Source organism: Cavia porcellus, unplaced genomic scaffold (genome assembly GCF_034190915.1).
Source record: "Cavia porcellus strain 051 isolate PalLab524CR breed Dunkin Hartley unplaced genomic scaffold, mCavPor4.1 scaffold_13, whole genome shotgun sequence".
Taxonomy (NCBI): Eukaryota; Metazoa; Chordata; class Mammalia; order Rodentia; family Caviidae; genus Cavia; species Cavia porcellus.
The window spans coordinates 28324270-28351076 of NW_026947496.1; the positions used below are offsets into that span (position 1 = coordinate 28324270).

Genomic DNA, 26807 nt, shown 5'->3' on the forward strand with positions numbered 1-26807 from the left:
TCATACGCAACAAGTTTGAGCCTAGAGGATTTATCACCCATCAAGCTCTTTCCTCTTACCACACATTTTCTTCATGCCTTAATTTTCATTTTATGTTCACAGAGTGTGTTTGCCAGCCCTCCCTTGGGGTAATTATGGACATGTTTTTACATGAACATTAGCCTAACAATGAAGGAGACAAACGAATGGAATGCCAAGTTGAGTAATGCTATACAGTCATGAGCATGGAACATTCGAATGCTTAAAAAATTTTCCGGGTTTAAAATCTGAGATGATGTCACACTACTTGAAAGTCTAAGGAAATTTCTAAAATGCTAAAGCTGTAAAGTACAGAACAAAGTCAGTGATTTTATTCACAATCTACAGGAAAGAGGGAAAAAAAACCACCATGCTGTGTAATATTTATTTTCCCCAGTTTATCTAGCTATTGTTCTGTAAGTTAATGAAATTCCTGCTTTCTGTAGAAGTCTGTTGCTCTAATACACACTACAAATGATTTATGCTCATTTGTTTGGGTATTTGATGGCTCTTAATTGCTGTGTATGTGTGTTTGTGTGCGTCCAAGAGAGACACAAAGACAGAGAGAGGCAGAGGCAAAAGCAGGGGCAGAAACAGAGAGGGAATATACATAATATAACACCCATGACGATGGTCTTCTGCTGCTTCAGTCCTCGGCATCCATGTCCCACTTGCTGTACCAAATAGTCTTCATTTACTTTGAAAATGGAGTCCTACACAACCTCTAACTATCCCATTTCAGGAATAGAATAAATGAAATGCACTAGGTCAATGACAGTATGCTATTGCACTGACTATAGTGATTATGTTAGGCATGAGAGTAACACTGAGTGACTTTTGGTTTGTGTGTGTGTGTGTGTGTGTGTGTGTGTGTGCATATGCTCATGTGTGCTAGGGATTAACTCAGGACCTTGTGCATGCTAAGCATGTGCTCTACTACTGAGCTATACCCGAGTCACATATATAATGTTTCTAAATTGCTAGCACTTTAAATAAAAGCTAGTTTAATGGATTCATTTATTCAAGGACACTCAATACTTAATATATGCCAGAGAGTTTGCTAGGGGGTGAGTAGCAGACAAGAATGAACAAAACTAGCAGGTCTCTAAAAAATTTCAGTATTCTAATGGGGAAAAAGAACACATAATTATATAAAAGCACTGCATGATACAATTGTAGATGGATATATAGAATAAAATGGTAGCATAGAAGAGGAGGTGCTTTATTATTTTCTCACAAGATAAGAAATTATGAAACCTTTCCCAGGCCAAGTGAGATTTCAACTGAATCTTAGGGAACTGCAAGCAAAAATTGTTTCCATCTGCTGCATAGAGAGGTGTCATAGTTGTACAGATAGAGATGCAGCCAGAGAACACAATCTCATCCTCTGTGCAGAGGTCTGATACTTCCTGCTCTAAGTTCTCACTTAAAAGGAAATTAAGTATTAGCTTGTGTGGCTTCCCATGCTTGTCCCCCACCACCACCACCACTTGGTACACTGTGCTCAACAGGCCTCTTCTTAGCTTAGCCATGCAGAGAGGACACAGACTAAGGGTAGTAGCAACAGCCCAGGAGGCACTGTGGTCCCTGAAAGATCCTCTACAGCAGGGCCATCCTGCTAACTTGGACTGCTTACCTTGAAACTCTTACATCATAGCAAGTTACTTTTGTTTTCTTTAAGCCATTCTGATTTGGAAAATTCGGTTATGGTGTCTTGGCTGAGCCATATCTAACTGGCCTCAATGAATACTTCTAAAAATGAATGAGAATAACTTACACAACTTAAACAGAAAATGGGCAAAGACCACGAGGGATTTATGAAGGAAGAAATATAGGTGGCCAAGAAGGACATGGAAATGAACATTCAAACTTACAGTAATAAAGAACTGCAAATGAAAATAAGAGACTTTTCTACCTCTTCTGTGGTGTATGAATATAGTGTCATACAACATGAGATCTTTTTGGGGTGGAACTAGGCATTGAACTCATATTCATGGGCACTACTGAACTACATCCCAGCTCAAGCAATTCACTTTTAAGGGATTCATTTTTAGAATATTGGACCATAGGCTATGTGTAATAGCACACAGCTGTAACTCCAGCACTGGGGAGGCAGAGGCAGAAGAATCAGCTCTAGTTCAAGGTCAGCCTAGATCACATAATGTGTTAAAGAACAACCTGAATTACATAGCAAGACACTATCTCAGGGCGGAGGGGGAGAACTGGGTGTAGTAATGGATGCCTCTATTCCTAGCACTTGGAAGGCTGAAGAAGAAGGATCATCATCAGTTTGAGGCCAGCCTGCGCTACATAGTGAGGTCAAGACCAGCCAAACTACATAGCAGGACTCTGTCTCAAAAGGAATATAGCTTAGTGGCATAGATCTACCTGGCAAGTATAAGGTTCTGAGTTTGATTCCCACTCCCCTCTCCAAAAAATATGTATGGAAAAGAACAAATTTAAAGTTGTTATAATTTATATGTCAGAAATTAGAAATAAAGTATGGGCTCAATGCCAGGTAATTACTAGGTTAAAATTTGTAAATTATGGTAAAACAGAGTGATGTTCTGTGGTTAAAAATGACTTATGGAAGCTGGGCATTGTGGCACATACCTATAATCCCATCACTCAGGAGGCTGAGGCAGGAGAATCGTTGCAAGTTCGAGACCAGCCTGCAAAGTGAGCTCAAGGCCAGGCTGAACTGCATAGGGAGACCCTATTTCAAAAAGAAAAAAAGGGGGAAAAATGACTTATGGGTTGTGGGTGTAGTTCTGCGGTAGGACATTGGGCCCTGAGTTCTATCCTCAGAAACAAGAAAAGATTAGGAGGAGGAGAATGATGAGGATGAGGATGAAGCACAGGTGGATGATGAGGGGCAGGGGAGAGAAAGGAGGCAAAGAGTGAGGAGAAGGAGGGCCATTTGTTGTAAGCCTACTCGGGATGTGGCTGGCCCAGCAGCTGTGTTCAAATGATCATATTTGAGGACCAGGATCATAGATTCACAAAAGACGCAGCGATGAAGCCAACACAAAAATAAAAAACAGAAAGTTTGCCATCCTTTTCAGACACTTAGAGACCCCTGCCTGAAAAGTTACCCAGGAGAGCGGAGCCTTTCACTTAACTGTGGTGACCCGGGCTTGCCACGACTAGAAAGCCCACAGGACAAGTCAGTGCCTATCGTTCTGAGGCTTCACAGAACCAGAAAGCAGTGACATAATTTCTGTTCAAAAAGAATGAGGCTTCAAATTCTAAAATCTATTGCTTTTCTGTCTTTTACATGTCTGTGATCATCATAAGAAATCTGTGCTAAGTACAGCAGATCTATATAAGCTTTCACATCAGCTAGTGAGGTGCCACAATAAATACATTTTTGAATATGATTATTGGTACATACAGGACATTTTACTTGCATTTCAGTCTTTGTGTATTCAACAGCATCTTGTAGCGTTTCATGTTACAATTTCCAACATTAATGGCAGCACTAGCATTCTGTCCAATACATTTCACCCTTACTATGACTTTCATGTATTTTCAGCCCTGGTTATAACATCAGATTGCTCTGTTTTGTTTCGTGGCCATTGTACTACATTTTGACTATTCAAATGTGTACTCACATTGTTGTTTTCTTCCTCACATGAATCAGAGAGGTCTTCATTCTCTGCTTCTATAACAGTTGGTTTTTGCTTCATTTCACTATCTCAAGAACTTTGGATCACATGACTGGTGTCAAAGTTATCATCATCATAATTATCATCATTATCACAGTTATCCATCCACATCACTCCTGTATTATGAAATCCCATATTTTATCTTAGTGGAAGATCTTCATCATCCATGCATAAGTAATCTGGTGACTCACTTTTGCCCACCTTAAAATTTTTTTTAATCTTTTGTTTGTTTGTTTGTTCCGGGAATTGAACTCATGACCTAGCACTAGCCAGGTAGGTGCTTATGCTACTGAGCTAAATCTACAGCTCCCACTTCCAAAATTTGCAAAGCTGGTTTGTCATGTGTCACTGTACTGAACTGGGCTATTCCACCAGAAAAACCAAAAGAAAACTTTCTAAAGACAAATCCTGGAGTAGTGTGGGTCTATTGGACCCTATGTGAAGACTGACTAAACATAAACAAAGCCAGTTAGATGGAGTATGAAGTGGGCCCACTTTTGCACACATGCACACTCCTTGCTGTTTATCATACCAAGTGGATGAACACATAGATTTCTTCCTGTATCTCTCAGGGAAAGGTTGTAAGGTATATAACTGGCTACTATAATGCTAAAGTACTAATTTACAGTGGAAAATTAAAGGTCCACTGGATAAAGGTTCAAGGTACTGACTGTCTCTCTTTTGTATTTCCCACACTAGTGTCATGTCCAGATTATCTTTTTAAAAAAAAACCTGCTCAAGTTCTCATAAAAAGTCCACGTGCAGGGCTGTGGGATGATTCTGCATGTCTGGGATTTTTGTCTTGCCTCTTTTCCAAGCTAGCTTTAGCCACATTCTGTTGATATAGGGATGATATAGAACCTCCAAATAATCCAAATAATATAAGGCAAATATTGTGATTCCCAGTCTACTAACCTGCTAGCTATCCAATACAGAGTTTGTGTTCTCTAAAATTGAGGAATGAATTCTAGGAATAACAGAGGTAAAGAGCAGAAAATATTTATCATGAAAAAGAAAGTTTCTGTCTAAGAGAGACAGATAGACAATGAGTTGCTAAGGACCCTGCTTCTCAAGGGAGTTTTATAGAACAAAACCATGAAGTGAGGTATACCTAAAGTAGGACAGAAGTATAATCAACTAATATGATTACAAGTATAGTTGCTTAGGTAACACTGATCCAGTGGGAAATCACAAGGTGGCTATGAGATGGTACAAAATTAATGAACCAACAAGATTATGAGTATAATTACTTAGATAATATTGATTAAATGGGGATCAAAAGAGGAAACAAGTTATGTAGCAAGTGTACATGGAATAAACAGAGACTTCCTGAAAGGGAAGTTCCAGTCCCTGACTCAAGGCAATGAATACCTATTAAGACTATCAATCACTGCTGTTCATTCATATAGGAAGTATGTACGTGTAGTCATCCTATTTTTTGTCTTGCAGTCTGGTCTTTAATGAATGTGCCCCAACCCACAGGTAAAATGTATCTGCACTGACTCCTTTAAGGGCTTAGTACTGTCTGATTACATATAATATTTCTACCTTACTTAGCTATCTATAATACTCTATTCTTACCTCAGTACTAGTGGTTAAACCTTGGGCCTTTTCTTTGTCTTGCAAGCTTGCTTTTTTTGTTTGTTTGTTTGTTTTCATTTTTTGAGACAAAGTCTTGCTAAGTCACCCATGATCACCCATGATCTTTCTGCCTCAGTGTCCCAGAGTGCTGAGATTTCAGGTGTGTGCTATTGTAAACCCAAATATCAAGTTCAGTCATCCAAGTATTTTTTTTTTAATTTTTTTTTTTGGTCTTTTTCATTTTTATCAGTACCAGGGATCGAACTCACAACCGCCTGCTTGCAAGGCAGGTGCTTATGCCGCTGAGCTAAATCCCCAGGCCCCAGAATTTTATTTTTGGTGTTATCTTTTAGGTTTTATAAACACGTAACTAGCTGATGTAAAAATATTGATGCATGTTCTAATTGTGCAATATATATTAAAAATTTTATTTTATTTTATTGATATTTCATGTTTCTGTTAACTACACACTGTCCAATATTGTAAGAACCTCCTGACAAATCAGCAAGACTACTGAGATATCAAGTGTGAGCTACAAAAAGGCCAGAAAAGCAAAGATGTGTGTGTGTGGGACATGCTATTCTCATTTGTGCAGACTGCCTTGGGTGAGATAATTGAAGTTCAGGTATTTTTGGTAGAGTGCTATTGGTATTTTCATTGTAGTTCATATAAAAATGTATTTCTGATGGGTTTTTTTGGTCAGACTTTGTACACCAAAAACCAGTAAATTTTGGAAAATTTTGATGCCTTTTTATAAACAAATTTAAAAATTCAATACTTTATTTTTGTGATTTTTTTCCTATTAAATACTCATTGTTTAATATAGTAAAACTCAAAATTTTAAGTTAGTAATTCATTAATAGATATATTCTAAAGAATATTTAGCACCTTAAAAAAAAAGAATATTTGGCACCTTGATAACAAAATTAGACTTACACTCCAAAGGCCACTTGGATGCTATTGTGTCTCTTCACAGTAGCTCACCCCAAGCAGTAGGGTGTATTTTTATTTTTATTTTCCTCTCCTATCACTATTTTCACTTGGCTCAAGCTCACTGTGCAAAGCCTGTTTTTCCCATACCCTTATTTTTTCCCCGTACATTTAATAAATGTGAAATTTTGCCATTGTTTTGTTCAATTCTTTTTTGGGACAGAAAAAAAAAAACTATAAGCCACCTCTAGAAGGAGACTCCTACACCCCAAAATCTGGTACAGTAGCATAAGAAAAAAGAAAAATTGGGGAAAAATTCATAGCATACAGGCTACCTTACAGGCCCACAATGCTGAGCCCCTTCATAGGTGAGATCACATCATATACTATTCACACACGTGCTCATGTGCACGCACACACACACGCACACACACACACACGCACGCACACATTTTTTGTTGCTCTTTTGAATAGGGTCCAATATCGCATACCTAACAGTAAATTGACTCCTAAGCCTCATGGTCTGCAGATATAACACCTTTTTTTTACAGTCTTGGAGGTAGTTTCTAATATATCTGTCAAATGAAAAATGTTCTCTGACCTATAATAAGAAGCTGTGTGTGCCCTGAGGAGAAAGATCATGCATTATTCATCTTAGCATCCTCTACAGACCACAACAATAGTAATGTGAATTCAGCAGGTGCTAAGTAACTGTGGGTGAATTCAGTTCATTCATCAGTGCTAGTATGTTAAAGGGTAAAGAAAATTAATGGACTGAAGAAATGCTTGACTTTTCATATTTTAATTTAAAACATGGTTCTCAGATACAGTGGCACCAGCCTGTAATCCCAGCATTCTTGGAAGCAGAGACAGCAAGATCACAAGTTTGAGTGTAGCCTGTGTAAGTTAGCAACTTAGCAAGACTATGTCTTAAAATAAAAGTCTGGGGATGAAGCTTAGTGTGAAGGCCCTGGGTTCAATCCTCAGAACTGCAAAACCTACATACATACACTGATTCTCATGGTTGTGTCACCTCTAAGAGTTATTCATGTGCTCAAGCTGGCTTAGCAAAGCTGGGCGCTTCACATCACTTATAAAGCTGTTAATTAACTATGTTTGGAGGTCTTGGTGTAGCTACACAGTCAGATTCTTCCTATTTGTATCAGTGACTCTCCTCCAAACACAATCTTCTTCAGCATCAAGTGGTTCAAAATATAAATGGCAGTTAAACAAAGCTGCAAAACTATGAATTCTAAACTGGCATTTGGAAAACACAGACATTTCCAATTCTACACCCTAATAGTGGGGCTGACCACACATCGTTCCAGATGGGAAGCACTGCTTGTTATAAAGATTGCTTTAGATAGTTAGCTCTTGGCTCAGTGAACTAGTGAAGAGATAAATTAGACATACTGCTAATTGCTGTGCTGTCTTGTAGTGGTAAAGGAAAGGCCAAGAGTAAGGAACCAATTACTGCCTGTTCAATCACAAAACTGTGAAAAGTGGGCTGGTGGTGGTCCTCAATGGTAGAGAGCTTAGCTCATGCGCACAAAGGCCCTAGGTTTGATCCCCAGCACTGAAAAAATACAAGCTTAAAACTACAACTTCCCAGTAATCTCTTTTTGCCTTATACACTGTGTCCACCCTCCTGTTCTGACTTTGTTTTGCTTTGTCACATTGGGGTTTTTTTGTTGTTGTTGTTGTTCTGTTTTGTTTTGTCTTGTTTCTTTTCTTTTTTTTTATTTTATTTAAGGATAAAAAAAGCAGAGACAGGGTACAAGTTATACAGATTTACAGAAAAAAAATAAACAGTAGGAAATCACTAGTTAATGGATTACATATTGTCATCTTAGAAATAATTGTTCAAGTCACAAAATTAAAGCTTGTAAAGTGGACATTCCAACAATGATACGGCAAACAGTTCTGTTCAATGATCCGATAAAACTCAGTGATATCATTTTCTATCTTATACACTTAAATATACATGCAGTTATATAGTTTAGAGCACTTTCTTTTCCTCTCTTTTGTACAATGACTATTACACATTTTGGGTTTCATTGCTCCCACAGTTCTTATTACTTTCTTGGAAGAGAGTAAAACCAAATGTGACATAACAGAACAGAGTCAGTCAAATCAAAAGGGTGGACATAATAGATAATGTAAAAAAATAATACAAGGTGATCAACAATGGTTACCATAATGCCTCCCGCTATCTCTAATAGAATTGCCTATATCATTAGTTATAATAAAATTGAACAAAACAGTAAAGAACAAAACCGACAAAACCAAAACATTGGAGACATTGTAGGTCTTCAAAAGTAGATAAAAGTCAACGAGAATGGGCGTCTTAATGAATCTCCTTATCTTCACAGCTGTTGCCTAAACTTTCGAACCTGATACTATCCAGCAAAACAGAATAGGAGAACATCAGTCAAAAACAAGATGGTGAGAGTAATACAGGGCTTTAAATTGAGATAATGAAAAGTCAAAGTGGGTTACTATAATATATCCTGCTATTTTTATTTACTTTTCCCTTAATTAAAAGGATAAAAATAAAAAAGTAAATAATGGAGTGGAGATTGAGATAAAAGAGGGTATAACAGCAAAACAGCGCAGATCAAAACATAACCATTTAAGCAGAATAGTGTTTCACCACCAGATAATCCTGACATAAAAGTAGTTACCATATTATCTCTTTCCTTGAAATCCTTGAGTACAACTTCGTATACTGTAGCATTAAATATATCAAAACAATGTAAAACCATTTAAGAGAATGACAGCACTACAGAGTATTTAGAATCAACTAACAGAAAATGAACAATGGTTTCTGTATAATCTCCTTGTCTTTAAAAGGTTTTTGCTTATACTATCGTACATAATAAAATCCAATAAGATACAACCTATTTAGACCAATGGAGACAGAAGAACAAAAGCTTGATGAGACTTCAAAACAAGATGATACTAGATCAGTATTACCTATTAAGGTGTCATTTTCTCCAAAATAGCTGTTCCTATCATCCAATCTTCTCTGCCTCATTTCTGTTGAGCTCTTTTTCTGTCAGTAGCTGTCAGTTTGTCTTCTTCATTTTGTTCTCTGCTCCATTCGTTGTGGCCTCCCCGCCACTATTTCTGGATTCTTTGTATTTTTCTTTTTTTAGAATATCCTGCAATACTCTCTGTAGAGTTGAATTGGTGGTTGCAAATTCCCCCAGTTCCTCTTTATCCTGGAAGCACCTTGTTTTTCCATCAATTTTCAGGGACAGTTGTGCAGGATATCTCAATCTTGGCTGGAGATTATTATCTTTCAAGGCTTGAATTATTTCCCCCCATGCTCTTCGTGATTTGATGGTTTGTGCAGAGAAATCTGCTGTAATTTTGATGGGTGTTCCCTTGTAAGTGGTCTGTTTCTTGTCTCTGACAGCTTTTAATATTCTGTTCTTGTATTGAATTTCTGGAATTTTTATTATTATATGCCTGGGTGTTTCTCTGTTAGGGTTGTAGGTAGCTGGGGTCCTGTATGCCTCATACATCTGAGTATCTTTACCTTTTGCTAAATTAGGAAAATTCTCCTGGATTATTTCTGTGAGTAGCTTTTGTAGTTCATTTGTTTGTGTCCCTACTTCTTCTTTTATGTTCTTAATCCTTAAGTTATGGATCCTCTTATCATCTTCTTGTCTTTGTATTATTGCTGTTTGTTTCTTTGTTATTTTTAAGAAGTTTTTCATTTCATTCTCCCATATTACAAATCTGCCCTCCAGTTCAGATAGTCTGTCCTTAGTTTCTTTCAAGCTGTTATGCCAGTTTTTGATAGACTTCTTAGTTTCTTGATAGTCCCTTTGAACCTGCTTCACGTATTCTATGCTTTCTCTGTTTTCTCCATCAAACAATTCTCCCCTCTTTTTCTGTTCTTTCATTCCACCATCTGTTTTTTCTTGGGTGGTGCTTAGCATTTCTCTAACTATTCTGCATACTTCTAGCTTCAGGTCATTGATAACTTCATTCCTGAACTGATCTATGAGGCTCTCTATATGGCGCTTTATGTCTATTGGTGCGGTGTCCGCTATTACCTGTTTCTCAGAATTGGGGGCCGAGGAGCCTTTCTTGTTGCTGCCTCTTCCCATATTCTCTGTTCCTTATATACGCAAGCATACATAGGAGGCTCAGCTTCCCTCCCTGTCAGCCACAGCCTGATCAAATTGTGCCGGTTAGGTGTTCCTGCCCACCACAGCACACCAGGAAGTTCCAGACCAGGCAGCCTACGCGGGGGGTCGCCCCTTCTGGCCACCGTCAGGCTCTGGGATCTGGGTTGGGCTAGCCTACTGGGTCAGCCAGCAGCATCATGCAGGCTAGGCACCCCTCACCAATCCCACCTGAGAGGGGGATGTGTGGCTCAAGTCACCACCATACCCTGCTCCCGCAGGACTACCCGGGCCCAGAATGACCTCCGCTGGAGTCAAACTGTGGTAGAGTGTCAGTTTCTCTCACCCACCTCACCACAAGCCAGTGCACGCCTCTCTGCCCATCCTGTTTTCGACTCCGTTCGCAGACCCCCGTTCTCAGAGCTTCCACGCGTCTCTCCCCTTGCCGAGCTGACGTAGAGGCAGCCGCCGCGCGGCAGGAAACCCAAATCGTGGCTTCCAATGGCGCGGGCTCCAGCCTCCACCCTGAGGCCCCTCTGTTCCTGTTCTAGCACCAGGACTGCATTCCAAGTTGGTTTCTCTCAGCCCAGTTCGTTCCTGAGTCAGCAGAGCATATCTCCACCGGCTTATGTCTCCTTACTCTGCACCCTTCCTGACTTCTGAGCCGAGTCTTTCAGAGAGCCTCTGTAGTAGCTGTTATCTGTCCGCCATGTTCTCCCGGAAGTCTCTTTTTTTTTTATTGGTACTGGGGATCGAACTCATGACCATGCGCTTGCAAAGCAGGCACTTATGCTGCTGAGCTAAATCTCAAGCCCCTTGTCTTGTTTCTTACTTTATATATTTTTTTCCTTTCTTCTTCAAAGAAAAAGTTATAAGAACTGTGGGAGTAATGGAACCCAAAATGTGTGATTGTTAGCGTAAAAAAGGGAGAAAAGAAAGTGATCTAAAGGATATAACTACAAGTGTATTTAAGGGTGTAGGATAGAAAACCATATTAGTGAGTTTTTGTTGGATCATTGAGCAGAACTGTCTGCAATCTCACTGTATTAATGTCCACTTTGTATGCTTTAATTTTGTAACCTGGACAACTGTTTCTGAGATGACAATATGTAATCTATTTACTAGTGAATTCTTACTGTATATTTTTTTCTCTTGAAATTCTGTATTACTTGTAGCCTTTTACTGTCTTGCTTTGTTTTGTTTTGTTTTTCTCTTTAAATAAAAAAAAAACTACAACTTCCAGTTGCCATGGGACTTTAGTAAAGCTGGTAATGCCACAAATACTGACTTCAGTGTGAAATGATGCCTTTCAGGAAAGTAACTTAGGAAGCTATGAAAGATACCGAGCCTCAATTCAACTTCTGGGTTATTGTTTTTGTTTGTCTGTTTTGTGGCTGGACCCTGGGAACATCACCAGTCCTTTTCATTGTTTGGCTTTGATACAAGGCCTCACTAAACTGCCCAGACTGGCCTTCAACTTGCAGTCTTTCTGCCTTGGTCTCCCACAGTGCTGGATGACAGCGGTGCACCACCAAACCCAGAGGATTTCTGAGATTTTATCCCTAGAGACTTGTGCAAAGATGAGCAAAACTGTTTGTAAACACATGCGCTGTAGCAATTTATACTGAAAGAAAATGAGAAGCAGGGAAACCCACTTTCTGGGCTCCTGGGTCCTTTTTAAGCAGAAACTTTCTCTCAAATTCTTTCTACTCTTAACTCTGTTGTTCCTATAATTTCATTACTCAATTTCCAGAGAACACAAACATAGCATTTCAGACACATAGCAGGGTGGAAGTTTCTTTCCCATATATTATTTGGGTGAGGTAATTGGATGGAGGTAAAGTTCATAGTGTGATATTTTGATGCATACTGAATTTCAGTTTACTTTTATAATGAAGGAAAGGACAGAGATTATCTGAAACTACAAATGGATATGAAAAGTGACCTACCTTCATGTAAAGGCATCTAGATGGTGAAATCTTTAGTCAAATTTAAAATAATTTTATTTCTACTGAGACCAGTTAGTAGTCCAGAAGAAAAAGCACAAGACTTTGATGTTTAGGAAACAGATGCTGGGATATGAATTATAATGTCACTACCCCTTGACAGGGCATATCTTCATTGAACCTCAACTGCAACTTCCTTATTAAAACAAGAATAATAATTTGTGTCTAGGATAGTCATAAACCAATTACAAAGTATGAATGTACACATGTGAAAGAAGCAGAGAAATATTAAAATACTACGTGACTACTTAGTATCATCAGTGAACAGTTCAGAAACTTCTGTGCAAAAACAGAAGGATCACTGTCAGTTGGAGGCCAGCCTGGGCTCACACTGAGTTATAGAACAGCTTGAACGATGTAGCCAGTCCCTGTCTCAGAAAACAAAAAATAAAACAAAGGATGGGAATAAAGATTAGCTGCTAATATAGCTTTCACAATGTCCAGCGTATAATCAAAATTTGCATGCAAAGAAGCAAAAAAAATGTGACCTGAAAACAAAGCAATCAAAAGAGGTGTTCGTGTGTGTGACGCGTGTTTAGCCAAACCAAAGCAATATTAAAAGCAAGCAAATTAGGGTCAGTTTATCCTTTGAGCCAGGCATGATGGTGTCTATAACTACAAGCCCAGCACCTTGGGAGATTAAGGCAAGAGAATCACAAATTCAAGGCCCTCCCCACCCCCCTCCCCTCCCATCCCTGAGACTGGGCAAGTTAGTTAAAAAGGGCTGGGGCTGTAACTTGGTGCACAACCCTGGGTTCAATCCTTAGGACCTCAAATAAGCAAAATAAGCAGCAACAGAAACCATCGAGCCACACAATCCTAACTAGCATCCCTAGTGGGAGCTAATGAAGAGGGATTCTGTGATCCACTAAGGTTAGGAAGCGTTGTTCCTCTGGAGTGGATGTCTACATTCCCTTCAAATTCCTGTGTTGAGCTCTAACTGCTGGTGTGCTGGATTTGCGGTTGGGGCATCAAAAGAAGTAATGAAGATAAAATGAAGTCATAAAACTGGGAATCCGATCTAACAAGATTAAATCCATTATAAGAATTCTGTCACAGGGGCTGGGGATTTAGCTCAGAGGCATAAGCGCCTGCCTTGGAAGCAGGCAGTCGTGAGTTCAATCCCCGGTACCGATAAAGACAAAAAAAAAAAAAAAAAAAAAGAATTCTGTCACAGAGCCAGAGATTTGGTTAAGTGGTGTAAGCACCTGCCTGATGAGCACGAGGTTGTGAGTTCAATCACTGGTACAAAAAAAAAGCATTCACTATCCTTTCCCCACCAAGGAAAAGAGGCCCTGTAAGGTCCTGTGAAGATAGCGGGAGTCAGCAGCTGGTATAAGCAGAAAGAGCCTTCTCTGGAAATCCAACTGTGGCCACCTTGTTACTGGGACTGGAGCTTCCAGAGCTGTAAGAAAAATTTCTGTGGCTTAAGCTCCCCAGCCCATAGCATTTTGTCATGGTGGGCTTAGCTGGTGAGCACGATTGTCTGTATCTAGGCTGGGGGTGATGCTGCACACCCGTAATCCTAGCACTGTGGAGGGATCACTAAGAGTTCAAGGCTAGCCTGGAATACAAAGTAAAGACCCCATCACAAAAAGCCAAAATAAAACAAAATTAACTTTTAAAAACTATATTTGTGTATATTTCTCCTCTCAGAAATTTCTAGTGCAATTTATTTAGATGCACGGATTTTTTATCACCAGCTTTTGAAACAGGGCTTGGGAAACACTAGGCAGGACTTCTCACATCTTTTTTGACTCTGAAACTAGGATCCTTGCGGGCCCCTGTGGTATGTCAGTGATTAAGGAGACACTAAATTGTAACCCAGGTTGAAGTCTGCACAGAAGTGCAGAGGCAGCGGATAATGAATTGATCAGGTAAAAGATACAGTATTGTTGCTTTGTTTGGAGGCTGCCTTTGCACTCTGCTGGGACAGCTGGAGAACTTTTACCAGTATAAATTTTTCTGAGCTGCCCGCAGTGGTGCATGCACGTGTAGTGTCCTGCTGGGATGTACCCGCTGCTCCTCGGCTGGAACCGCAGCTACCAGGATCATAAACACAGCGCCAGTAATGAATTAAATAAGCAGGATTTAAAACTTAGAAAGACAGTTTATTTGGGAAAGGAGAAGATAGACAGTGACACAAATTTTGAAATTTTAAAGCCAACTAGCAGCCTGATGTATATTGGGACAAGACAGGCTCATCCTGCTCACCACGTAGCTTGACTACTAAACCCAGGCAGCCTTGACTGGCTGCGTCCAGCTGCTTTTCCATAAATAGCCTGACCGAGGTCAACCTGACCATGTCCTGCTGTACTGTCTGTATTTTGCCACCTAAAAATATTCCTGTTTTTCTAAAATATTTCGAGGACACTCCACCCAGTAACAGATGATGACTAACCCAACCCAATGAAAGTTAACCATGCTGTCACGCTTTTGTACTTCCTGCTTGCAAACCTGTATAACCCAGACTTGAAAATGACTTAGCCCTGGTGATTTGGAACTGATTCCCACCAGCCTCCTGGTATAATAAATGTGTGTCTTCCTGCTCCTTGTTATGGAGCATCTTCCTTTAGGCTAGACACCAGTTCTGCAACAAGACAGCTACTCTGGAACAGTAGAGGTCTTCAGAAAGCAAGTACTTCCCCAGCTCTTGTCCCTGGCTCCTTTTATTTAGGATTAGTGATTCTTCTCAGCCCTTGTGGGCACCTGGAAGTCATCACTTCTGGTTGGCTCTCTGGCTGTCTTTGATCTTAACTTGAGCCCCATTCTTCTTGGCCATTTGATTTCTTGTCCTTTTGTGATAGACAAACGTAGGGAGAGTGTTATAGAAAGGTAGCTTAGCGTTAGTAATTAAGTAAAGAGTTAATGATAGGGGCTGGGGATTTAGCTCAACGGCATAAGTACCTGCCTTGCAAGCAGGCAGTCGTGAGTTCGATCCCCGGTACCGATAAAAATGAAAAAGACAGAAAAAAAAAGAGTTAATGATTAAGTAAAGCTCATATGTGTATCTGATATAATAATACAGTGATGCTAAAGTGAGTATATACATGCATGTGCATATATATAGGTGTGTATGTGTGTTTTACATATTATTTGCACTATATCAGAGGTGCACTTGTTTCTTTGGTCTTTTATATAAGTTTCTGACGTCTTTGCACGTTGTTCACTATCTCTGATAAACTCTTATGGTAATTGCATTACCTGGCACCTCTCTGAGTCTAGTTTCTGTCCCCTTTGTCTTTCTAATGGCTCTAACTGTAGATACAAAAGCTGTTTTTAGTAAGATTCCCTATTAATTTTTAATAAAACCTATTTTTTTCCCTGTCTAGAAGATGCCTTTTCCTATGCCTGTGGGTTCAGCAACTCAGGCGGTTAAGGCAGGAGGATTACTTGAGCTCAGGAGTGATACCTTGTTTCGATCTCCATTTGTTAATTCCCAAATGCTGCATACTTTCAATGTGACAGGCACTGTTCTGTAAGACTAGCATTAGGGACAGGATGAAGCTTAGTGGCACAGTGCTTGCTTAGCATGCTCAAGGTCCAGTATTTTATCACCAGCACCATGAAGATGAATAAATAAACAAACAAACACTTATGATAGAAGACAGCAGCCTTTGCGAAATAAAACTCTGGTTGCAACCTTTTAACTTGTTTGCACAGCCTCTTCCTTGAGCAACCGTGAAGTTCCACCTGCCACCAGAAGATGGCAGTAGTAGTCTTGTTTTAAATCATTTTGGATTTAGAAACAATTGGAAGCGCGGCCTCTTCAACTAAGTCTGTAATCAGAACTACAATGTAGTGTGGATCTGTGACCCAGGGACAGTTATTGCACCTCTCTAGGCAAAGCTTCCCTATTTGAATAATGATGATAAAAAATCAGCTCCCCGAATGGTCGCCTTGAGAATTAAGCAAGATAAGACATTTAAAGTGCTGGCTGAAGCGCTGGCTCATAAATGTTAACAGCTCTTACTTGGTATGGTTAATATTGTTTTTGTGCCATTTCACAAAATGTCAGTTTTACAAAAGAGGGATAAAGCTAGATAGCAGATAAAAGCTTTGCTTCACACAGCAATAAAAGCATTGCCCACAAAGCAAAAAGAAAATCTAACTGACTAAAAGAAAAGGAAAGGTAGGATGCAAACTTTACATAACTATTTGAAAGAAAAGCAAGAAATCTGACAGATTTTTAAATTACCATTTTTTCTCATGGTCCTTTTTAGATTCAGTTATATGGTACTTCTCTAGTTAAATTAACTCAAAGTAATTGTGAATTCTTCGCAGTTATCTATCAGAGTAGTTGACTTGCAAGTGGGGTTCCTAGCCTATATAACTAAGGGAATAACAGGGCTAAAAACAGTTACATTGATTTAAATTTATTTTTCCTTGGACAAAACAGAGAGCAGTTTCAAGAACCAGCTCTCCAAAATGCCTCAGTTTGTTAAAGTGAATGAGAATTCAAAATCAGGAAGCTTTAGAGTCAGATGACCTAGCAAAGATTTAGGAGAAAGTTAGGAGACAGAATTGGGATTGAGAGTGGGAAGGAGGACGAGGAATCTGTCTTATGCTTTTTAAGAATTGCTTGAACAGCTAAATAGGGTCCAAATATTTTCAGGAGCTACTCTAGACATACAATGAATTCATCCATATGGGAATAATTATGGTGCTTCAGGGTATAAATGATTTCAGTACAATCTCAAGAATTTGGCTGAAGAGCCAAACTGATTCCATCTGCAATCCAGAACTTTCCACACACTTCTCTCTAGTATGTGTGTTTTACACACACATAATAGAGCAGCTGGCTCACAAGAAAGCTTCTCTGTTTGGAGAGATCCGCAGCCTGAACCGATAACAACTGAGCAACAATAATTTCATTTTCATGAGAATTCATGTGATAAAATTGTGTAACAGGGAAATAGATTAAAACAATTCTGATGATAGATGCCAACAGCTCAGAATCATAAAAGGTCAGCTTTGATGTTTAAACTTCTCATGCACCTAGACTTTTTAACTTACAGATTTTATTAAGAGCTCATAAACTGCTGTTGCCCTCTTCGGTTAACTTATTGTGCAGGTTACCAGCTTCCTGGCTGCAGCTTTTCCCCAAATTGCTCCATTTGGGTGTAAGTGCTGGGATGGGATTGTTACTAGGGTTCTGGGGCATTGTGGGTTCCTTCTAGAAATTTTTTCTAGGTTCTCAATGTCCTGAATAAAGAGTTGGACAAGGACATAAATAGGTTCTCAATGTCCTGAATAAAGAGTTGGACAAGGACATATACAAAATGTAGCAACATCTTAGGTTTGTATTAAAGGTAAGAAAAGAAGTACACACTGTAGGGTAAGAACAGGCCATGAAAAGTTTATCGTCTGCTATCTCTCCAGCATAAGATACAGACTGATAAATGACTTCTTCATCGAATTAAAAATTACCATCTGTGAATTGGTCAAACTAAATCAGACGCACATAGACACATGGCCACGTCTAACCATTATTGGAGACATCAGGCACATGAGCTTATCAAACATAACACACAGGCAAATGATAGAACCATCTAGCCCAAGACACATAAGAGGAAAGACATCCAAACCAAGCATGATGGGCCATGTCTTGATGGGCCAAGTGATATGCTGCGGTAGAAGTATCTCAAATTCACAATCAGCTTGGGCTACATAGTGAATTCAGGCTGGCCTCCTCATCATGAGAGCCTGTCTCATTCCTGCCCCTCTCACCACCCCCTGTCCCACAGGAAAGATGCCTAAGACTGTAAGCAAGCCACAGGGTTGCCATTTATTCTTATGGGCTGAGGTAGGATAGGAGAAATGAAGTAGGCTGAAAGAGACAAGGAAACATAATTTTTAAAAATAGTATAGTTGTGATATAGGGGAATGAAACTCTCAACCTACTATGTCCAGTTCGTGTTCTCTAAAACTGAAGAATGAATTTTAGAAACAATGGAGATTAAGAGTAGAATATATTTATTGAGAGATAGAAAGCTTCTGTCAGAGACAGAAAGGGTCCCCAGCAGGTTGCCAAGGACTCTGTCTTTTTCAGGGACTTTTATAGAGTAAAATCATGAGGTTAAATGGGTCAAAGGTGGGGAAAAATGGGAATTTGCAAGGTGGCCATGAGGCGGGACAAAGCTGTGGTCAACCAATAGGATTAACTGCTCAGGTAAAATTGATTGAATTAGGAGCAAATAGGGGAGCGAGTCATGTAGTAAGGGGGCCAAAAGCAATGACTCTCCCTGTAGAGGGCTGGGACTCCTGACTTCCTCAGGGTGATAGAGAACTATTTGCAACGTGGATCCTTAGGATGTGGGTGTATTTGCTTTGCCTTTTATCTTGAGATCTGGCCCGCTGCAGGTGGTGATTGTCTCTTCCAACGCTGCAAGTTATCTGAACTTGTGCTCTGGCTCCTTTGAGGGCCCTGACTGGTCTGACTGCCTGTAATATTTCTAACTAACTCAGCTGCCTGTAACAGTTTCAGGATACAAACTCAGTTTGTTTCATTTATTTATTTACTTATTTTTCTCTTTTCTCAGAACACAGTAATCGTGGGCAATTCCTGTGTTATCTGCCAATGAATTCAGCCATTCCCTGTTTACTTGCAAAGGGTCTTCTTTCATCTCTGAAGAGACTGATGACACCTTTCACCTATAAATCAGGCTTTCCCCTGTGAATAGGTCATGATTTTGCCATGGATGGGCCTTCCGCCCCTACTCACCAAACTAAGATCAAGATCAAATTCCACAGGTTTCCACCACCAAAGCACTTAAATATTTCAATTCCAAAGAGTCATGCATCTCATTTCTCTGAAGACTCCACCTTTGAGAGTACCCTAAAATCTCCACCTAATAATCCCTTCCTGGACATCTTAATGACACGCACTGAATATTCTCTTCCTGCAGTCACTGAACCAGCAAACTTGCCCTGTAAAACAGTATCTGAAGTTCCTCAGCTCAGAAATGCCCTGCCCCTCCTACCTGTAGACTGCAGTTTCTCAGTTGCCCAGGTAATAGTTTCTGTTGCAGTTCCAGTTGCTTCTGTCTCCAGTAAACAACTGGTCACTGTGACTTATAGCTGGTCACTGTGATGCATATGACAAGAACCAATCCCCAAGTGACAAGCCATTCTGGCTCTCTGTACTTCCTGCTCGCTTAGCCCATACATGCCCTAGAACACCAGAGATCAGATCCTGGTATTTTGGGAATGATCTCAACCAGAGCCTGTCAGTCTAAATTGTCTCCAACCCTTGGTGTCATTTTGATGCTTCTGTTTGCTGGTGCAGCAGGACGCCAGGTGAGCACATCTCCAGATCCCCAGGCAACACTCTTGGGACGCTGTCCCCATACTGCAGCCTTCAGGTGCCCTGCTGCTAATGCTGTCTCCAAAGCTGTCAGACACTTTCACCTGGATGTTCTGTATGGGTTTACCCTTTTCTGACCATCTACAGTTAATTCTGCCTTCAGGCCAGTTCTTTGCTTTGACCTCTTTATAGCCTGTCCTTTATCCTTTCTTAATTTTTCTGTAACCACATACTATTTTGCAATTGCCGTGTCTGGCTTGAGAGCTATAGGTATTAGTACAGATTGGAATTAAGATCAGAATGGAACAAGTAACACGCAGTCACTGTGGTCACAACTATCAAATGAAACTGGAGGTACCAGGAGAGGTAAATCAGGTGAAACCGAATAACCTGTGCATCTCCTGATGTTCAATACACTCTGCCATTGTGGTAAGACACAAGTGTGGTGGTCTATGTTAGTGGTAAGGCTCACTCATGATGGTTATTTCTTATTCTCACCTTAAGCCTTCTTGGAACTGCTCCCGTTATCAGGTTCTAGAAGAGATAAGCAAATATAAAGGTTAATCCTGAGCATATTGAACCTCATCAGAAAGACGCATGAAAAACAAGTACATTCACTAATAAAAACTAATAGTTGCCGAGCATGCTGGCACAAGCCTGTAATCCCAGCACTCCGGAGGCTGAGGCTAGAGGATCATTGTGAGTTTGAGACCAGCCTGAGCCATGAAGCGAGCTCAACATTACCCGAACTGCACAGTGAGACTCTGTCTCAATAAAAAATAAATTTTTTTTTAAATTAAAAAAAGAACAAACAAACCTGGCAGTAATATTCACTAATAAAATATCCTTACTTTTTGTGATTTACCAATAAGATAAAGTACACAATATATTCCCTCCCCCAAAATTTAGTAAAATAAAACAGAACAAAAGCAATTATAGCTGGTCATTCAACACCTGCAACATAATAGTTTGCTGAAATTTCTTTAACATTTTTCTTTAAGTTTTATGCTAATCTTATTGTGGTGGTGAGGCAGGAGATTAGGGCACAAACAGCCAGCTGAGCAAGTGGGCATAGCCCATCAATTACAGAGATCCAGGACACGTGTGCTCAAGCCCTGTACCTGGGGCCAATCAGAAAATGCTGTCTTCAGTTCTGTAGCATGTGATCAAGCAGGAAAGCCTAGATCTGATGCCAGCCTGAGAAACAGGGAACTACAAAAGATGACATCTGTTATGGCCTGTTTAAGTGTGCCTCCAAAGCCTCATACAGTTAGGGAGACAACTGATTTTACCACTTGTGATTGACCAATTATCTAGTGCTGGGGTTAGTGGTGTGAGTGCTGCACCTGCCCAGGGGTGAGGAACCAGTACACGCTATAAGGGAGGGAAGGAGGCGTGCTTTTTCTCTGTTTGCCCTTTTATCTCTTGTTGCTTGTGGCCACTATGCATGGCTGCCCCTTAGCCACTCATGCCATCCTGCCTTGGAGCCAGCTGAGTATGGACTGAAACCTTCAAAAACTAAATTGAGTAAATCTTTCTTTCTCTAACTTGGACATCCAGTATTTTGTCTCAGCAATGAAAGAAAAGTAACCAAGACAGTAGCCATTAACCTCATGGGTGCTCTTCCTTTCATGGTGGCCCACTGTGACTCTGCAGTTTGTATTTCTTTTCTTATCTTTAATAAATATAAAACCTCACTACATGCTGTGCATTTATTGTCCAATTTTTGTTCAGGAAGTCAGCTGCAGTGGCACAGGCCTATAGTCCCAACAGTCAGGAGGCTGAGGCAGGAGGATCATTGGGAGTTCAAAGCCAGCCTGAACTGCACAGTGAGACTCTGTCTCAAAACAACAACAACAAAAATTTCACAGAAACAAACAAAAAATTCCAATTCCTTGTACAGGATAATAAGTACCTAGAAAATATCTCTAGAAGTCCACAGTATCCCAGAACCCTGCTAGGAGTAGCAGAAGCCTTTGTATATTAATTCCCTTCCCTAGTGTGTGTAAGGATCCAATAGGACAAATTCTTCTATAATTAGTTCATTATACACCCACAGTTGACTTTAAGAGATACTCTATTTCATCACAAGTGATGTTTGAGTTGATAGATGACCTAAGTATTCTGAGTTGATCAACATACAATATAAAAATGTACAGAAATATCCCACCGTACCCCACATGGTTGTGCAATTTTACTTTTTTCCCTTTTTTGGTTCCGGGGATTGAACTTACAACCTCGTGCTTGCTAAGGTGGCACTTGTTCCGCTCAGCAAAAGCTGCAGCCCAAAGTTGTGCAATTTGTTATCTGTCTTGTCAGTCCGTAATTTTAAACAATTACTTACCAAAAAAAAAAAAAAAAAAAGGAAAAGGGGAAGAAGGGAGGAGGAAAGCAATGAGGAAAAAGGAAGGAAGTGAGAAAAAAAAACAAGAAGGAAAAAGGAAAGGAAGAAAGATAAAAAAAAAATAGAGGGCTGGGGATTTAGCTCAGTGGAATAAGTGCCTGACTAGCAAGCATGATCCCAGGTACCAATAAATAAATACATAAAATGAAAATTAGACAAAGAGAGGAAGAAAGAAAAAAGGATGAGAGGAACAAAGGAAAGAAGCAGGGAGCACAGAATAAATGAAAGGGAGAATGAAGGAAGAGAGAGAGATAGAAAGGGTGGGAGAAATGGAGGAGCTGTAGTATTTCCTGATTCTGGCCTAGTAAGCAGAGCCTTTAAAATGGATGGTCTTTCCCTAGTAAAAAAAAGAGTTAAAACATGGGAGAGACTTTATGCAAAAGACCTTCTGTCTGTGCTTACTTTGGAAGGGGCAGGCTCACGAGCCAAGGAACGTGAGCGGGCTCTCACCATGGAGCTCCGGCCCTGGATGATGACAAGCCCTGGCTGGCTGCCAGAGGAGCGGATCCATGGCTAGATGTAACTGAATTCTGTCCGAATCCTGAATAAGCTTGAAAGCAGATCCTTTCCAGGTGCTTTCAGAAATGAAATTGTTGATTATATATTATAAAATTCTGATTATTATCTGACTTATAAAAATAAAATCTCCATGAACTCTTTAGTTTTCATGGATACAGGATTGTTTTTCTCTGGTAGTATAAATATTTCATCAACCTTCTGTAGTAAAATCCACAGACAATAAAACATTTATTTTAGGAATATCGTTCGTATTTCCAAAGCAACAGTATCATTTTACATTCCTATCAATTGTGTGAGGCCTCCTGTTAACTGCATTTCTTTACCAACACTTAGTATTATTGGCCTTTTTAATTGTAATCATTCTAATGGATGTGGTGGTACCTCAGGATGATTTTAGTTAGTGTATCCATGATGGTTCATGGCACCACACTCTTTCTCATATGTTCATCTATATATTTTTTGTAGGAAATATGTATTGCCCATTTTACCAAGTTACAAGGGGACTTTGTAGATTTCACATATTTCCCTTTGTCAGATATATGTACAAAAAATGTTTTTTCCTTCTTATCATTTTCTTAAAAGTATCCTTCAAGGAGAAGTAGTCGTTTTATTTACTTATTTATTTATTTTTGGTACTGAGGATCAAACTCATGACCTTGCGCTTGCCAGGCAGGCACTTTGCCCCTGAGCTATATCCCCAGCCTTTTTATCTTGACTAGGCTCAATTTATCAATTTTTTTCTCCTATGACTTCTAGTTTATGTATACTATCTGAAAAAAAATTTGCCTACTCCCACTCCATGAAGATTTCCTACCATGCTGCTATCTAAAAGTTTTATGACTTTAGTTTTATGTTTTGTTTTTCATTCATTTGTCGTTAACTTAGCTAAAGCATGTGTACAAGCCAGACATGACCGTAGTCCAGCACCACTTGTGGAAGAGACTACTGTTTCCTAGTAAATTACTTTGAATCTTATCAAAAATAAAAGACTACTTCTGCATTTCCCATTGTGCTCCATGATCTGTAAATTGATTCTTAACTATAATAGTTTTATGGTAAGTCTCAAATTTAGTTACTATAAATTCCACAACTTGCTTCTTTTTCAAAATTACTTTGGTTATCTTTGTTCCTTTGGATTTCCATATGAATTTTAGATTGGTTAATTTCTACAGAAAGCATTACTTATATTATTATTGGAATTTCATAAATGTTCTTAATTAAATTTGAGAATTGACATCTTTACCATGTTGAATTTTTTTTATTATTTATTATTTTTTATTTTTTTTGTACTGGGGATGAACTGATGACCTTGCATTTGCCAGGCAAGTGCTGTGCCACTGAGCTAAACCTCAGCCCCTCTTTTTTTCTGCTCCTTTGTCTTGTTCTCCTCCTTCTTGAGCTGGGGATTGAATCCAAGGCCTTGCCCCTGAGCTGTATTTCCAACACTTTTTAATTTTGGGGGGGGGGGGAGGAAACATGGCCTCACTAAGGCACTAAATTGCCCAGGCTGGGCTTGAAGTTATGATCCTCCTGCCTCAACCTCCCACCATGCCAGGGTTATAGGTCAAAGCCACCACACTTAACTTCTATTTCGCCTTGAGTCACCTTTGAAAATTTTTGTTTTTTGGAAGTATTGTATAGTCCATCTAAATTATCAAAAAAAATTTTAACTATCAAATTTTTCAACATAAAGTTATTCTTTTCATCTTTGTAGTGATATTCCCTCTTTAATTTCTCACAGGGAATTTATTGCTTTTTTTTTTTTTTCTGTGCTGGGTTTGAGCCCTGGTCTTTATGCCTGCTGGGTAAGGTCTCTACTGGTGAGAAATACCAAGTTTTGTTTTGTTTTGCTTTTCTTTTGTTTTTTGAGATAGTGTCTTACTACATTGCCTAGTCTGCCTGAAACTTGCAAACCTCTTGCCTCAGCCTCCTAAGTAGGCATGTGTCATCATGCCAATCTTGTCTTCCATCCTTTTTTTTTGGCTACTGTCAGTTAACTCACCACTTCCTCTATGGCTGGCTCTAGAATGGTTGCAACACAATCCAGGACTCCACCAGCTTATTCATCTGTTAATGTTGCGCAAACTGTACTAAATGAACCTTGACCTGGATTTCTCATTCTCCAAATTCAATCTTTAATTCTTAAGAGGTGTATGGATTTGTGCAAGTCAATACACAAATCTGAATTTATTTCCTCATACTAGCTATAGTAATTTATTCCTTCTTCCCCCCCTACTTTTCTCTTTCTTTCAGTAGTACTGGGTATTGAACCCACCATCTCATGCTTGCTGGGCCAGTGTTCTACAACTGAGCAACATCTTCAGCCCTTACTAAGTTTTTTTTTTTATTGGTACCAGGGATCAAACTCATGACCGGCTGCTTGCAAGGCAGGTGCTTATGTCGCTGAGCTAAATCCCCAGCCCCCTTACTAAGTTTTGATTTTGAGACAGGATCTAATTAAATTGACCAAGATGGTTTGGAATTTTTGATCCCCCTGCTTCAGCCTCCAGAGTGCTGGGATTACAGGTTGGCACGGCCATGCCCAGCTAGTAACTACACTTTCCAACCTAACAAGCACCAAGCACCACAGATATACCAAACCCTTATTCCTTACTTGTCAGAGGTCATTTATGGTTGGAAGCACCAGCAATTTAGTAGCAGATTTTGCCTTTGTATTAAAAGGGAATTAGAAGCATGATGGCAATTGTATATCTCTTTATAAAATACATCCTGATGTGATTAACATTAAAACAAGAAATTACTTTTATGAACCAAAACAATGCAATGTATGTACACTGATGTGCACAAGTATTTTGAAAATGGAAAACCAAGTCCGACTTGGTGGCACATACTTGTAATCCCAGCAATAGGGAGGATGAGGCAAGAAGATCACCATGAGTTCAAGGTCAGCCTGGGCTACATAAAGTGAATTTAAGAACCACCTAAATTGCGTAGTGAGACAAACAACAACAACAACACCAGAAAATGAAAATAGAAAATCAGTGTATAACTATGAGTTCTGATTATGGCACAGATAATGCACTTACTGCATGAATGACTGGATTGGCTTGTTTCTGTTGCTGGCAGCTGGGATCTTAAAGGAGCCACTGCAGACCAGATGCCTTGCAACTATGGGGAAGGCAAACACCTCCTGCTGTGGGCCAGTTCTCAAGACAAAGGACAAAATAAATGCAACCTCACTGTCTTAGTTGCTTTTTACTCATCGCTGAGACAAAATACCTGAAGTCCAAGTTGGGAAAGGAAAGGTTTATTTCTTACAGTTTTTGGAGGTTTCAGTCCACACTCAGTTGGCTCCAAGGCAGACAGGCATGGCTGGGCTGCCATTCATGGTGGCTGCAAACAGCAAGCCGGAACCAGCAAAGAGCAAGACACACCTTCTTCCTGCCATTACATCACATCCTGGCTCCATCCCTATGTGGGTGGACCACTGACACCATCAATCCACGCACTAGACAATGAAGCATCACAAATGCACAATGCAAACTTATGAGGCCTGGGGGACACAGACATAAACCATGACATTCCACCCCTGGCCCCAGGACTCACGTACATCCTTTATACAAAAGACATTTAGTCCACCTCCAAGAGTTGCCAAAGTCCTAACAGCTTCAGCATTGCTGAAAAGTGCAAGTTCCAAGTCTCCTCCAAGATCTATGGTAAAATCTTAACTGTAAGCCCCTGTACAAACGAAACAAGGTTAAACATTTCTGAAATGCAAAGGCACAAGATAAACATTACCATTCCAAAAGTTACAAACAGGGGAATATAAAGCATTGGAAACAAAGCAAGTCCAACATCCAGCAGGACAAACATTAAGTCCTAGAGTTCCATGCTCAGCATCTGAAGCAATCTGGTTGCAAGCTCCAAAAGGCTTGGGTGATTCCACCCCCATGGCACTTCCAGGGATATCAGCTCCCACAGTTTCTCTCTTAAATCCTCTCTGCTCACTTTTTGCAGCTTTCCTTGGATCACCCACGTTCCTGGCTTTTCCAAACTTCTGGAGTCTCCACTGCACCTTCAGCTTCACCTTTACATCTTCACAAACTGCCCTCTCAGGGGGACACTGCTTGGCCTCCAGGCCCTTTCCAATTGAGGTGGAAGCTGTCTTACCCTCAGAATTCGTGCATTTTCCTTGCACCTAAAATCAGCACCTTGTGGATGTCGCCAAGGTCTGCTGCCAGCTGAAGCAGTAGCCAGGCTTTTCTCTTTCTTGGC

At 39.9% G+C, this 26807-nt stretch overlaps 1 protein-coding gene across 2 annotated transcripts in view; it reads right to left on the bottom strand.

The window, feature by feature from the left end:
• The window catches only part of LOC100712642 (cytidine monophosphate-N-acetylneuraminic acid hydroxylase), a 378296-nt gene that overhangs the window by 191325 nt on the left and 160164 nt on the right, over positions 1-26807 (bottom strand). For both annotated transcript variants that reach the window (XM_063259971.1, XM_063259972.1), the window contains exon 3: positions 20147-20182. The gene's annotated coding sequence lies outside the window, so the exon portion shown is untranslated. The remainder of the gene's footprint in view (positions 1-20146; positions 20183-26807) is intronic.